Source organism: Sciurus vulgaris, assembly GCF_902686455.1.
Source record: "Sciurus vulgaris genome assembly, chromosome: 15".
In the NCBI taxonomy this organism is placed as follows: Eukaryota; Metazoa; Chordata; class Mammalia; order Rodentia; family Sciuridae; genus Sciurus; species Sciurus vulgaris.
The window spans coordinates 77,179,207-77,193,896 of NC_136476.1; the positions used below are offsets into that span (position 1 = coordinate 77,179,207).

General features: G+C 50.6%; 1 protein-coding gene across 1 annotated transcript in view; it reads left to right on the forward strand.

Moving 5' to 3' along the window:
• Positions 1 to 423: 423 nt before the first annotated feature.
• Positions 424 to 14,690, forward strand: part of GSN (gelsolin) — a 53,109-nt gene continuing 38,842 nt past the window's right edge. The window contains exons 1-2 of the mRNA XM_079113774.1: positions 424 to 496; positions 11,848 to 11,920. The gene's annotated coding sequence lies outside the window, so the exon portion shown is untranslated. The remainder of the gene's footprint in view (positions 497 to 11,847; positions 11,921 to 14,690) is intronic.

Consider the following 14,690-nt stretch of genomic DNA (forward strand, 5'->3'; position numbering starts at 1 on the left):
CCATCAGAGGGCTTTACCTCCTGAAGTCGGTCCTGAGCTGAAATCTGTCCCGGCTGGTCCCAGCTGAGCCCTGCACGCTGCCCACCCCCACTGAGTTCTTTGGCCCGAACCCAGTTCCAGAGCTGTTCGGGTGCCCCCCGACCCGTAGGCCCCTTCAGACCACCCTTCCAAGTTCCGGGTCTCAGTTTCCTCCCGTGTAAAGCAGGGAGCTTGCTGCCTTCCTGCAGGGCATAGTGAGGGGTTTCATAAAGTGAAACACAGTGCACTGGACGAACGCCAGCCGGGATCCAGAGACTCCCTCCTCCCTGCTACCTACGGGAGGGGCTGATGCTCCTCCCCCCACCGTGGAGGGCCTAGCCGCCCCGCCCCGAGGGCGGCTCCCGCCCGCGCCCTGCCCACCCCAGCTGCTCGCGCCGCAGCGCCCCCGCCCCGCCGCCCGGAACCAGCTGAGCACAGCTGGACCCAGCAGCCGCCGTCGCCAGCGCCACAGTAGCAGGTAGGGGTGACCGCCCGGGCACCGGAGACCGCGGGATGATCTGAGTCTTTCCACTCCCTCTTCCAGCTTGCGCGCGCCTGGAACTCGACCCGGCCGCGGGACATTGCTGGATAAGGGCTTCCTTGCCCACTTTGGGGGTCTTCCAGGGGAGCAAAGAATGTGGGCCCGGGGCTGGGCAGGATGGGAGGAGGGGCCCGGGACTCCACCTACAGGCCCCGCTGTGCTGCAAGCCCCAGAGCTAACCTTGCCCCGCCCCCGCGGGTGGGGGAACTGGGCCCGGGTCTCCCTTGCACTTGGGGTGTTGGACCAAGAAGGCAGGTGACTGCCCGCCGGCGATCTGGGCGGTGGCTTCGCTGAGGAGTCTGCGCAGCGGATCCTCCCCTCCTGGGTAACACCTTTGCCTACTCTCCCTGGCGATGGGGGCCTCCACCTCCTTCCTCTTTCTGGTACCAGGACTGTTAGAAAGTTCTTCCTTGTACTGGGCTGAAATCTGCATGCGACTGTTACCTGTAGGCGCTGTCTCCTCCCAGGCTGTGCAGTGTGCGTTACCTTGCCCGACGCACGCGCAAACTTCTTTCAGAGTTGAAGACAGAGATTGGAACCCCTTCTCGCAGGACTCCCATCTCTTCTCAGGTCCACTCTCCCCACAACCTAAGTTCAGCGACTTCCCTCTGTCCTGTGCATGCTAGCGGCCCTCGGCAGCGCCCAGGGAGAGCCCCAGTCCTGGGAATTCTGAGGACTGGGGTGTGGGTGAGGAGGTGTTGGCTTTCTCTGCAGCCCCTCTGCTCAGACATCCATTTCTATTCTGCCTTCGCACCCTCTGCAGAGCAGAGGGGAGACCTTTAAAACGCCCAGCCCTCATCCCTGGCTGTCCGGGGGATAGAGCCGGCTACGTGGAAGGCGGGGCCTCTGGGGAGGTGCCTCTCTCGCTTTTGTTTGGCTTCTAGTACTTTTCAAAGACTTAATCCTGTATGTCCTGTTCTCCCAGGAACACATTTCTGACCAGGGCACCAGGACCTCCCGCCCTTTGCCCTTTATACTGATCGTAGCTCGTTGGAATCTCACCCCCATCCCCATTCCACAGTGAGAAACCTCTAGGGCCCGAGTTCGTAGGGCTCTTAATCACATAGTAAGGCAGCAGCGCTAGGACCCCGGTGCCAATCTGCCCTTTGCTAACTCCTGGCTGGTGGGACTCTCGGCTCTTTCTCCGTCTTCCATTCACTGAAGGACCCAACCCACCCGCCACATAGCCTTGGGGTGCTGGCTGATTTTTCTTGGGGGATATTAAGGGTAAGTGACTTGGGACAGAGGAGGAAGGATGGGAAGAGGCACAATTGGCATCCAGCTGCTTTGAAGCTGCATTTTCCTCTCTGGGGCCTCCCTATTTATAAATGCTTAGAGAAATTGTAAGCAGCTGGGGGAACTTGGTTTGTCGCTTGGGTGAGTTACATAGAAGCAAAGGTTTCCGTGTGAACCAGGGAAGGGAACTTTACTCCAGAATTTTCCATAGTCTTTTTATTGTGGAATAACTAACATGATCCCGGGGGGGAGCAGAATGGTTAGCCTGTCATGGCATTTCCTTCCTTCTTTTCTTCCCCATCGTAGTACCGTTCTGGGGCCCAGGAACTTAAGGAGGACAAAGCTTCTCTGTCCTCAAGGTACTTCCCATCTACAGCGGTTGGCACAGCTTCAGCTTGTGAGATGGGTGACTAATTCTGGGTGAACCAGATCTCAGAAGTGAGTAGTTATTTACTAGGAAAAAGTGGATCCTGAGAAAAGCTATTCTAAGAAGCAGGGACGGTTTGTGCAAAGGCACTGAGGTTTTCTGAGCAATCCTTGTGGCCACAATGGACGGTGGGAGGAATGTGGAGTGGGGATTGTAAATGAAGATGGAGCTGAATTATAAACTAAGGACTTGGACTTAATTCTGAAGACAGAAACTGAAAAAGGTCTCAACCAGAACAGTGATGAAAACTCTCATTTATCTGATGGCTGGTATAGGGCGTGCAATGGTGGAGGCAGGGAGACCTAGAGGAAGCTTTCCCTGGTCCAGGTGGAAGGGTGGGCAGGTCTGAACCAGAGCAGTGCCTGTGGGATAGATCAGAGTGGCAGATTCTGGAAGCCCAGCTGAAGGTCTCAGACAGAACCTGCCACACATTTCATTTAAAAACAGATAGCAACTGGAAAAAGCGAGCCAGGTAAAGCTGCTATGTTATTTTCAGTATTGTTTTATTTCTTCTTCTTTGTTAGTTTTAAAACAAGAAAAAAAAATTGTTACGATTTAAAAATAGAGAAGCGTTCAGACACAACTTTGTCCCTCCTAATCCTCCTCTCCTCAGAGGTGGCCACTGTTAAGAGTGGTGTTCTCGCTTGGCCAGACTGTTACAAGCAAGAGCTGTTGACCAAAGACCTTCAAGTTTCTTAGCCATGCAGTGCCATGAGGGCAGTTTGGGTCTTTCGTGACACGTGTCCAGATCATAGAGATGACTTCTGCTGAGGTACTGTCTCTGCTTCTTCTTTTTTTTTTCTTCTTTTTTTCTTTCTTTCATTTTCTTTCAAGATATGTTTAAGGCCTGTGTCTACAGTTTCCGAGTGTGTATTTTTGCTTACTAGAGACCACCTGCATGAGGCGAGTTAGAAGTACTGGCTGAGGAGTACAGTCGCAGTCCTGGGTGGCCTTGGGCAAGTTCCGTCATTGTGAGCCTCAGTTCCTTGTCGGTCATGTGGAAGGATTTTGGTCTGCATGGTGATGATGATCATCGTCAAAAGTTACCTTTTAATATACCAAACACTGGAACATTAATTAGTTCATTGACTCCTCATAACTGATCCTCTGGGGCAGATATGATACTCCCTTTTACAGATGAAGAAACTGAGGCTTCCAGAGGTTACATAACTTGCCTCAGTTTGTGTGGCTATTTAAGGAGATGGTATCAGGATTCCAGAGGTCTGACTACAGAGCTGTAGCTCTTAATTACTGCACTAAAGGTTCTCCCACAGGTTCTGTCTAGTCTGGACGTTCTAAGAAGTGGGTGGAGGGTGTGTTTGGAGGGGTGTCTACTATGACTGTTAAGAGGATGGACTTAGTGCCACGACCTGGGTTTGCTCAGCCCCTCTTATTATCAACCCATACTTTTCTTTACCATCAACAGGGCCCCTGAGTTTAGGCAATCTCTTGCATATTTCAGGAAATCAAGGCTCCTGGACACAGACTTTGATGGACAAAGTCACTTGTGAAATGGAAGCCCAGCAATGACTGGTCCCCTCTCTTCATTATTTGAGCCCATGTTCTGGAAATCTATCTAGAGAAGCCAGGGAAAGTGGATCCCCTTGTCCCCCTGGTTATTCCCTGAGAAAGCATGGGCTAAAGCAGAGAAAAGCAGGTCCCAGGAGGTAGGCCTTTTTTGGGGGGAGGGAAAAAAAGAGACCAGTGTTTAGGCAGCTGAGGGATGTTAAGTAAAAATATCTCCTCGCTTTCAGCTGAGCGCGTGTGTGTCATATTTCAGCCTGATGTGGTTTGCAAAGTTGGAGACCACAGGGCAGCTCAGTTCCTGCTGCTGGCCAGCCTCCCCTCCCCCGTCCCCTCTGTAGGCCTGCTCACCCTTGCTCTGTCCAGGACCACATCAGCAATTAGGGGAGAGAAAAGCAGTGGGTGTGGTGGGCAAGGCTGAGCTGCTGGAGGCCTGGGCATGGGTCCTGGCTTTGCCACTGACAGAGTGCTGGGTGACTTGGGCTGATGTATGCCTTTCTCTGGACCCCAGACTCTATCCACACCATGGCTGGACAACAGGTTTTCAACTCTGATGGCCTCCACAGCAAAAAGCTTTGTGTTCCCCACAGGAGCATGGCATCTGCATGTCTGAGAGCCCAAAATGAGCTCACAGAAGTCATGCACCTAAGTTCAGCTCTTCTTGAATTTGGCCTTTGGGGCTGAATTGATGGCCCCATTTTGCAGACAGGAAGTTGCGGCCTAGGATTCATTTGCATATCCTATTCCTTATTCTAATAACAAGCAATATTAATGATGCCACTGTGCATAGATGTTAGCTGTGTGTGTTACCTTTTGCTTGCACTGTTTTGTTTAATTTTTTGACAGCCTTATGAAGGAAGAGGACTCCATTTTATCGATGAGGAAACTGAGGCTCTGCCTAGAGCAATGAAATAACTTTTTTTTCTTTGAGCCTCATCATATCCCTGAGGTGGTCACTGGGTCATATATTTTACTGAGGCCCGGAGCTGTGAGCTCCCTTGCCCTGGACAGCCAGGTTCCTTCCAGGCCCTCCTGCTTCCCCTTGCTGGGCCTTGCTTTCTCTGCATCACAAACACCTCTGCCTCTCTCGCATTCAGTCCTTGGATTAAGGAATGAGCACAGCTTTTTCCTGGGCGGTGAAGTGTCCCTGAAACCCATTCTTCCAAGGGTTTGAGCCACGGAGTCTTGCAGGGAACTCTGGGGAAGGAACCAGGCCTGTGGGAGTGGCTTCATTTATTCTGCAGAGCTGGTTAAACAAATAGTTTTGTTACTGTCCGATTTCAACAAATATGTCATCTGGGTCTGGCTTATTTGCCAAGCAAAGAATGTATGTATATTCCATCTATGTGAGCCTTCGGGTGGGGCTGGGTCTGGCTGAAGTGGCTGTGGCTGGACTGGGCTCTTGTTGGCACTCTAAATACTAGTTAAATATGGGGCAGTGGCTTAGTGACATTGGTGGCATATGTATTTTTTTCTGTCCTCCTCCATGAACCTTCCCCCCCCTTATAATAAATGCTTATGATGGAAAATTTAGATGAAAAAAATATTTTAAAAAATAAGAACTATCCGAAATTCTACCAAGCAGAAGCAATACCACTAACATTTGGGCATATTTTCTTTCTGATATTTTCAGTACTTTTGTTTTTATGCCATGTAATTGTGGTCATAACTGTTTTAAAATTTTCTATCTGGACTTTTTTGGGTTTTTTAAGTATACTATATCTAAGTAGACAAATGCATACTTAACTTATTTCACTCTGAATAGATGATGGGATTAAAGTGAAACGATGCATTCTATTAAAAAAAAAAGAAAAAGAAAAAGTTTACCTCCTTTTTTTTTTTTTTTTTTTTTGACAGCACTTAGAATCAAACCCAGGGCTCCACACAGGCTGGGCAAATGCTCTCCTGTTAAATTCCACCCCAACCTTACCATTTTAAATTACGCAAGTGATATGTGCCCATAAGACTTTTATCACTCTCTAATATGCCATCTTTGATGTGCATATGCCATGTTTGCTTAACAATCCTCTATTATTAAATATTTAGGCTGTTTATAAACACTGTGTAATGAGCATCCGAATCATAAGTTTCTGTATCTGCACAGTCCCATGGCAGGAAAGGCCAAAGAGTTAAGATTCCAGGCTGAGAGCAGAGAGAACTTGGTTCTCCTTCCAATTCTGCTTTGCACTTGCAATAAGACCTTGAGCAAGTCACCTCTCCGTGCTTTGGTTTCCTCATCTGTAAAGTTAGGATTTCAACACTGAGTTCATAGGAATTTTAAAAATGCACAACATGATGTGTGGCAAGAGCAGTCATTCAGGTGCCATGAATTTCTATTCTCTCATTTGATTCAAAACTGCCCTGAACAGGGAGGGGTAGGTCATTCCCTTCTATGGACTCCAGGAGGGCCTGCCCATGTGTTCCTGGCTTCCTGAGTTCAGTCAGTTGAACAGTGCTCTTTAAGAGGTAAACTTTTGTGGGTAGAATTGTGGCCCTGCCCCCTTCCCCCAGGGTATCTCTGTTTCTCTTGCAAGCATATTCCAGTTCCAATGACTGCTTTCTTTCTAAATACTCTTTCAGAAGTAGGATCTATCAGCCCAGCTTTTTTTTTTTTTTTGCAGTTTTAAAAAAAGACCATAGAATTCATGGTTGTATACAGTTCAGCACCTGGCTTCATCTGAGAGCTTTTCCGAACTGTGGGATCTCAGGCTCTGCCCTTAGTGTGGCCATATTTAGCAAGTTAAACACACACACACAGACACACACACACACACACCCAGGACGCTAGTTAAATTTGAATTTCATATAAAAATGAGTGATTGTTTAAGCACAATATCCTCCTTGCAATATTTAGAACATACGTCTACCAAAAACTTTCAATGTGTTTCCAAAATTCAAATTTAAGTGGGCATCCTGCATTTTATCTGGTAACCCTACCTATTCTGGGCCTACTGAATTCAAATCTGCATTTTCACAAGATCCCCATGGGATTCATGGGCAAATTCAAGTGTGAGAAACTTTGCACCAGGGCCCTTGCCATCAAAGACCAGAATGGAGTCTTTTTGTAATGAATTCCGTTTGTAAAAGGAAGTGCACTATTTGTAAGGAGACTGATTATTACCAAATCAATCATTTGTACACATCTGCATTTTATTTGTTTGTTTGTTTTTGTTTTGTTTTGTTTTTTGCAGTACTGGGGATTGGGCCCAGAGCCTTTCCTATCACTGAACTACATCCCCAACCCTTGGGCTTTCTTAGTTAATACCGCGTACTTGTATATTATCAGCTGAAGGGAAAAATTCTTTGGTAAGAAGCCCTGGCCTCTCTCAAGGCTTCAGGATCCTCATCTATAAAATGGACCACATCCTAAGCCTCCCTTCCAGTGCTCATGCCAGGTCACTCCTCTGCCCCCGCACTTATAACCGAAGGATTGGACTTTGTATTCCCACCCCAGAGACTTTGGTATATCTGCGGTCACTCTTGGCAGAGGACACTTCTCCTGACTGCCTCCTCACCTCAAAACAACAGTTTCTTTCCAAACTCCACTTTTATAGCTGGTTCTTAGGAATCAGAAATTGCTCGGCCCCATCCCTGCACCTCATGAACCCAATGCTCACACCCCAAGAGAACAAGTGTTCCCCCGAAGCACACAGCAGGCTATCTGACTGCTGTTCTACCACTGTGAGATTCCAAAAGTACCTCGACCAAAATGCTTTCAGTTGTGACCAAACCTAAGCCCTAGGAGGATCAAGGAACTTGGCCATGGTCACGTCCTTAGTTTGTCTGGGCTGTGTGATCTTGGGTAAGTCATTTCTCTCTCTAACCTATCCCTGTCTCCACCTCCGAGAACTGGAAATGGCAACTTCTCTTGTCCCCTCACTTGCCACCCCCTTCCGGGCGTCTACTTTTCCACCTGTCTAGGGTCTGATTGGAGCTGTCCTGCCTCCTGGTGTGGGTGTGAGATCAGTGACTTAATGCTTGGTCATTATGAAAAATGTCTTCAGGCTCCTTATCCCCTCTAGGTTTAATAAAAAAAAAAAAATATTGTAGTTGGACGTAAAAGATATTCCAGTAACAGGACCTGGTCTATAGCACAGATCTGTCTTGCTGCTGGGGATGGAGCCCAGGCCTCAGGCATGCTGGGCATGTGCTCTACCACTGAGCTACACTTGAGCCAGGAGCCTGGATCTTTCAATGTCTTAAGATTCTTTTTATCCACCATATTTGCTCCCTTTCTCTTCCCAGCAGACTGTCTCTTTAACCCGTAACTGTGAGTGTCTAGAATCTGAACAATCCTTGAAATGGTTTACTGCCCGGTTGCAGAGTGAGGTAGGGCCTTCTTCAGCAGAGAGTGACTCAGTAGGAAGCCATTGGAAGGGGGAGAAATTCGGCAGAGGGCTTAGCATTTGGCTTGGATACATGTTTCCACCAGAAGATTTTTTGCTTCAGAGCATAAACATTATTCTCTATGTATCCATGAAGGCAAACTAGCTCCTGGAGAGGCCCCAGTCTGTTTTGTATGTCCCTGAGCTAAGAATGCTTTTTATACTTTAAAAGAGTTATTTTAAAAAGAAAAAAAAAAAAAAAAGTAAAAGAAAAGAAATAGGGAAGGATATACAGCACAAGGTAAGTGGCCTGCAAAGTCTAAAGTATATCTGGCCCTCTGCAGAAGAGGTTTGCCACCTCTGATCTACAGCAACCAAAGCTTTGCGTTTTTCTTGAGTAAGAGGCCTAGCCTTATAGCTTGGCATTTAGTGAGACCAGGGCGTGGGGGAGGCAGCCTGGTGGGAACTTCCAGGCATCTTAGCTGTGTGACTCTAGCATATTACTTTACTTCTCTGAGTCTATGTCTTTGCTTTGACAAAGACCAGTATTACCTACCTGGCAGAGTTACCATGAAGCTGAGGCATGGCGACTATAGAGTTTTAACACTTGGTGCACAGAAAGTGATGACTTCTTGAGGGTGGCCATTTGAATCCTTTTGGTGTTACTGGACACCAAGTCCGAAAGTCCACCCAATGAACTGGGGGTGGTCCCACAGAATGAAAAAAGGCTCAAACCCAGCCTCCCCCCACTCCCTCCAGTAGCCACTCAAAGGGAAGCTCTACAGCAGTTGCACATTGTGACTAGTGAAGCAGACTGACTTTGGGGGCCCCTCTGAATTTAGGAGCAACTTTTTTTTTTTTTGGGTGCTAGGGATCAAACCCAGGGCCTTGTGCTTACAGAGCAAGCACTCTCCGGATTGAGCTATCTCCCCAGCCCTAGGAGCAACTTTCTCATGCTGAGAATGGAAGCAAAGGGCTGCACCTCCCCCAGCTGCACCCCCCACCCCAGCTGCCCTATCCGTCCTGCACAGGCTAACTAAATCTTCTGTGTGCATTTCCTGCCTTTTGTCCCTCTTCAGTCAACTAAATCTGCACACGTACATCACCTGACTTTCACTTGTATGAATTGTAACTGCTTCTATGGAACTAGGGAGGGGCAACCTAGCTGCTTCTCGCCAGTGAGATCAAACAGCATAAAGTTCACTATGCATTTTTCCATCTTTGCTTATTTCTTATGCTGGCAGGTGGCCAAACCCAGCCAGCTGGGATCCAGGCAGGGTCCCTGAACAAGACTGCAGGTAATGCTAGGGATGCGCTCTGTACCTTGGGCTGGACTTCCCATCTGGATGGGATCTCAGAATATGCTCCTCGCCTTGTGTTGGAAGTTATAATCAGCCAACAGGCACCAAGCGAGCACCCGCTGGGGTTATGAGAGCTGAGAAGAAACCTCTGTCTTTTCTGGTCCCGTGGGGAGCTTGTGGGCAGTGGACTAGCGTCAGTGGTTTATGGACCTTGTTTTTAAATGGCTGTAGCCTCAAGGTCCAAAATGGAAAACAGACTCACTTAGAATTAGCCGGGCTCTTTGTAAACCCAGCCAAGTTTGAAAAGTGGGCCTCCTGCTGTCCAGTCTCAGGGAAAATGAGATGCTTTTCTTGCCCATAGATGGCAGCATCTGAACTCTCAGCGGGCTCTGTAGGAACGCGTGCAGACACGCGTGTTATGTGTGTGTGCTAGCGTATGATTTGCTGTTTTCTTCCTTTGGTGAATCTGAAGCTGTGGTGGCTTCGGCCCGAGGCTAGGCTCTGGGATATACCAGTGGCTGATGTGGAAATAGACCATTCCAGTGCAATGTGACAGGGAAGACCTGGGGGCAGCGGGGACGCAGAGGAAATAGTCTGTATAAGGGTTGCGTGAAGGATTCAGGGACAGAGTGCAGCTGTGTCTGGCTGGAGCCTGGCGGGGCTCAGGTGGAAGACAAGAACTGGTGAGAGCTGCAGCTCAAGGGGTAGATCTCGAGGGCAGATCCTGAAGGGTGGACGTTGAGAAGGATGGTACGTATGCACTTTGGGGGCCATGCAGGAGCCATGGCAGAGTCTGTGCAGAGAAGTGACTTGGTCTGGGCCTGCTTTGGGGAGATGGCATTGTAGGGGAGATAGGGGAAACAGGAGGACCAATCTGGGACGACTGCAGCTGTCCAGGGGAGAGGAGATGGTGCATGGACCAAGATGTTGGCGGCAGGGGTGAGGCAAAGGGGTCCACTTCGGAGGTGGTCAAAGGCTGAGCTGGCAGGAGGTGGTGAGCAGGGACAGTGAGAGCAGCCGGTGGAGGAGGAACATGCCCTGGCATCCGGCCTGGTCCCTTGCATATTCAATGGATGGTGGTGCTGTTTGCTGAGAGGGGGACCCTGAGAGGGAGGTGGCACAGAGCAGGTTGGGAACACAGACATCACATCAGGTGAGCGTGTGATTTGGGGTGTGTAGCAGAGAAGGGGGCTGGATTTGATAAGTTCCATCTCCTCCAGAGTTGGCAGAGCATGACAGGCCATTCATCACTCTGCAGAAATGATAAAACCTAACTTTGCTTTGACCTATATCCCTTGGAGCAGGGAAGTTTCTCCCAGACTTTTTGAGAAAGGCTCACAGAGGTGCCATTTAACACCAGGTCCAGGGGCCCAGATAAATATCTGACCTCTGGCCTCTTAGGTTTGGGCTACCTTGATTCCAGGTCCACTGCTGTCCACCTGTGTCATTGACAATGCAGAAACTACCAGCAATGCCTGGGCCATTTACCGTCAGCCTGAGAACAGGGCTTATTTGTGTCCTAATCCCAGGAGCCTGCAGGGCCCTACTCATTTGAGATCTTGGACTCTCCCTTTGGCTCAGAGAAGCTGGTTTGGGCAGAGCAGTCTTCCAGCGTGGGCAGAATGGGCTTGCTCAGCTGCTCTCCATATGTGCTCGGCATGATGGCACATTCCTGTAATCCCAGCAACTCCAGAGGCTGAGGCAGGAGGATTGCAAGTTCCAGGCCAGCCTGGCAAAAAAAAAAAAAAATTTTTTTTTGAAAAGGCCTGGGGACATAGCTCAGCGGCAGAGGCATGGACACACACACACACACACACACACACAAGAACTCTGGGTAGTGAGGAAGGGCAAAGCTCCAGTTTGCCCCTGAAAAGCAGGTGCTGGGGGGCTGAGCTGCACAGTCCACAGTGGGACCCGTGAAGGATGAGGATGGTCCTTCATCTGCTCACCTGACATCTCCCCACTGGTCCTGCCACGAGTCAGGTCCTGGGCTGGGCTAAAGCCTCAGAGGTGCAGCTCACAGAGCCCTTGCCCTCCAGGAGCTGGCGACCTGGTGGGAGAGGAAGACCCATCACCAGACAGTGGCAGTCATGTGCAGTCACAGAGCAGCAGAACAATAATAAAGCAATACGTAGGTGGGAATGTCACATGTCACAGATTGGGTTCCCAAACTGCTCACATCCAGGATGAGAAAGATACAATTTGATTCTTGACTTGTCAAGAATCACTGTCTTCAAGTGTCCAAGGAGCAACTGGGAACCAGGGGGACAGATTCATTCTGGGTGACCTCAGAGTGCAGCACTGAGGCCAGCAGGCGCTGGGTTTTAGTGCATCCTAGGGACAAATCTTTTCATCAGCAGCAGGTGTTGGCAACCTTGACAGGAAGTGAGTGCCCTGTTACTGGAGGTGGCAGGGCTTGGGAGGTCAAGTGGGGAGGGGCCAGATGGGCTGAGGTTCTGGGCCCTTCTTTTTCAGGTGCTGCTGACTCCCCTGGTCCCGTGCTTCGCTCTCCCCTGGGAGCAGCTCTTGTCCCAGCACAGCCTGTAAGGTAGGTGCAGCATGGCAGACACCCATCGTCCTCCTGAGCCCAATCCTGCTGCCCAGGGAAGTCTGGAGGGACTCCAGGGGGAAGCGGCCACTGGTGGCAATGGTGGATCCAAAATGAGTCCCAGGATTTCCTCTTAAGGCTCAGAGCAGGTCTCTGGCCCTTACCTCCGGAGGGGGCTGGGTGGTCCTGCAGGGAAGAGGCAAGGAAAGGCGGGTGCCCAAAGGCCTGGCTCCCCGCCGGCTGTGCAGCTGTTGGTGATGTGAAGTGACTTTCCTTCTCAAGGCTTCTGATAGCTCTTCTGTAGAAGGGTCAATTCCCTGTAAGGAAGAGGGACGGGAATTCTGCCTGGAGGCTTTGGAGAGGCCTGAAAAGCTGGGGTGTGGCCCCCAGGTCCCTGGCTTGTTGACCGTAGGAGCAGCACCTAAGAGTGAGTCAAGGGTGTGAATGAGTCACACCTGCAGGTGGCTGGCAGGGTGGGGCCGCCTGACTATCAGATTCCCAGGTGAGCAGCTGAGGTGGGTGGGGCGCAGGGGCCAGGGCGGAGTCCTGGGCTGGATGCCAGGAGTGCAGGTTCCCTTCCCAGCGTGGGCCTCAGTTTCCCTACCCAAGAGATGAGCACATCGGGGCCCGCCCCCACTACCTGACAAAGTTGTCCTGAGGACCAAATAAGCTCGAGGATGCCAGAGGGAAACAGGAAGGAACCCTTCCAGGGGACAACCCTGCCAATCAGAACAGAAGGAAGTCTGTAGAACCTGGAGCACCTGCCAGCTCATGGCGTCACTCTTGGTGGCCAGAAGGAGGAAGGGATGAGTGCAGACAGCTTGCTTGTCTCTGCAGCCCTGTCTCTCTTCCCCAGAGCCTAGATCCCCAGCCCTTTTTATGTTTTATTTTGAGACTGGGTCTTGCTAAATTGCTGAGATTGGCTTTGAACTTGCAATCCTCCTGCCTCAGCCTCTGGGATTACCCGCATGTGTCCTCACGCTGGACTGAAAGTGCCTTTTGATGGTCTCCAGGTTTGTCCTCAAAGCCAGGGATTCCTAGAAGGACCCATGGGCACAGAGAGGGGCCTTGTCCCACTTCAGCTGCCCAAGGATCGTGTCTCAGTTCTGATGCTTCTGCTTTGAATCCTCCAAAAGCCAATCTGCCTCAGTCATCTGCTCATGGAGCGTTCTACTCTGTGCATGCTTTTGGTAACGATGGCACAGGGACCTTGTCTTCTGCCTGCCCCACTTCTGCAGACCCTGCAGGGCTAGGTCTGCTGGGGCCCAGCCTGTCACCTGAGAGCTTTGCCTGTTTACCCCGTCACTCCACTGTCCCCTGCAGTTACCCACCTCACAGTCTCCGGGAATCTCCAGGAATGAGCACTCTTCCTGGAGGAGTCTCAGTTGGTTCAACTGAGGAGACCCTAATGAGGTCCCGGTCACGCCCTCGGGTCTCTTTGTCCGCATCTCTGGCGCATGGATGCTTCTCCTTCTGAAACCCCCTCTTCTTTGCTCCTGGGAGGCTGTTTTGTTTTGTTTTTTCCCAACCTCTCAGATCTTAGTTGGGACCCAGGTTTTCTGTCTCAAATGTTCCCTGGGATTCTGACCACCTTCTTGTCCTGAGTTTCATAAATAGGTCCGTTCGTGCATTCATTCGCTTACTCTTTCATTCCTGAATCTGACAGATATTTAAAGCCTGGGTATTGGTGCCACAGATTCGTTCTCTCTTCAGCTATGAAGGAAATGGTGGGGGAGGTGGTGGGGTTTTTCTGGATGGGTCAGACAAGCCTCCCAGGAAAACCCACTGCCTGAGGAGGGACCAGGAGGCCATGGGGCGAGCGTGGATGGGAGGATCCCCCTGGCAGAGCAAATGGCCAGGAAGGCTCAGAGGCAGAGGCAGGAGGGAGCCTGGGAATCCTTCAGGAACTGAAGAAGGGAGGGAATGGGTGGTAGAGGGAGAGGAGTCCAGGGACCGGGAACAACCAGGTCACGTGGGCCCTGGAGTCTGGGATTTATGCTAGGCACTGGGACCCACTGGAAGTTTTTAAGTTGGGTAGAGACTTGCTGGAATTTCATTAGTAGAACCCTTGAAAGAGAGACAGCAGGAGGGCCATCCTGAGCCCTGAGGCTGTAATTTTTGGTTCTTCCACACTGGGGTGTCCTGATGCTGCACCATGATAGGAGGTTGGCCTTGGGCAGTCCTGGGAATGAGCACTCTTCCCGGATTTTCTTGGCTCTTTCTATTTTTTTTCACTTGGAGGCCAAACCTCGCTGACTTTGGAGGGGGAGCTGAGTCACCCTTGCCTTGCCCTGGAGAGCTGCTCTCGTCCCTGAGGGAGACAGTAGTGGCTAGTGCCCAGAGTGCATTTCCGCTGCCAAGGGGTCCAGGGAGCCAGCAAGGGTTTCCTCTTCCCTTGAGATAAGCAGTGGGGGAAAAGGGGAGCTGGGCACTCCAGAAAGGGGGTTGCATTTGCTGCCTGGAGGAGCCCCAGTGCTTGGGGACTAGAGACTAACATTTGGGAGTTGAGGTGGGAAGTGGCAAATGGTGACCTGGAACACAGGGCTGGGAGAGCCTTGAATGTCTGGCCCTGGCCCTCTGGGCACCAGAGAGCATGACTGGGTCTTGAGCCCAGGAATGACCTGACCAATGGAATTTCAGAACCGTCGATAGCAGGAGGAGGGGAGCACGGGTCAGTGAGGGCAGTGCTGGAAGCTGGTTGGTAAGAACAGTGTCACTGGTGAAACCTTGTCAGTCGCCTTCACTACACACGTGGAAAGATCCTCCGTGC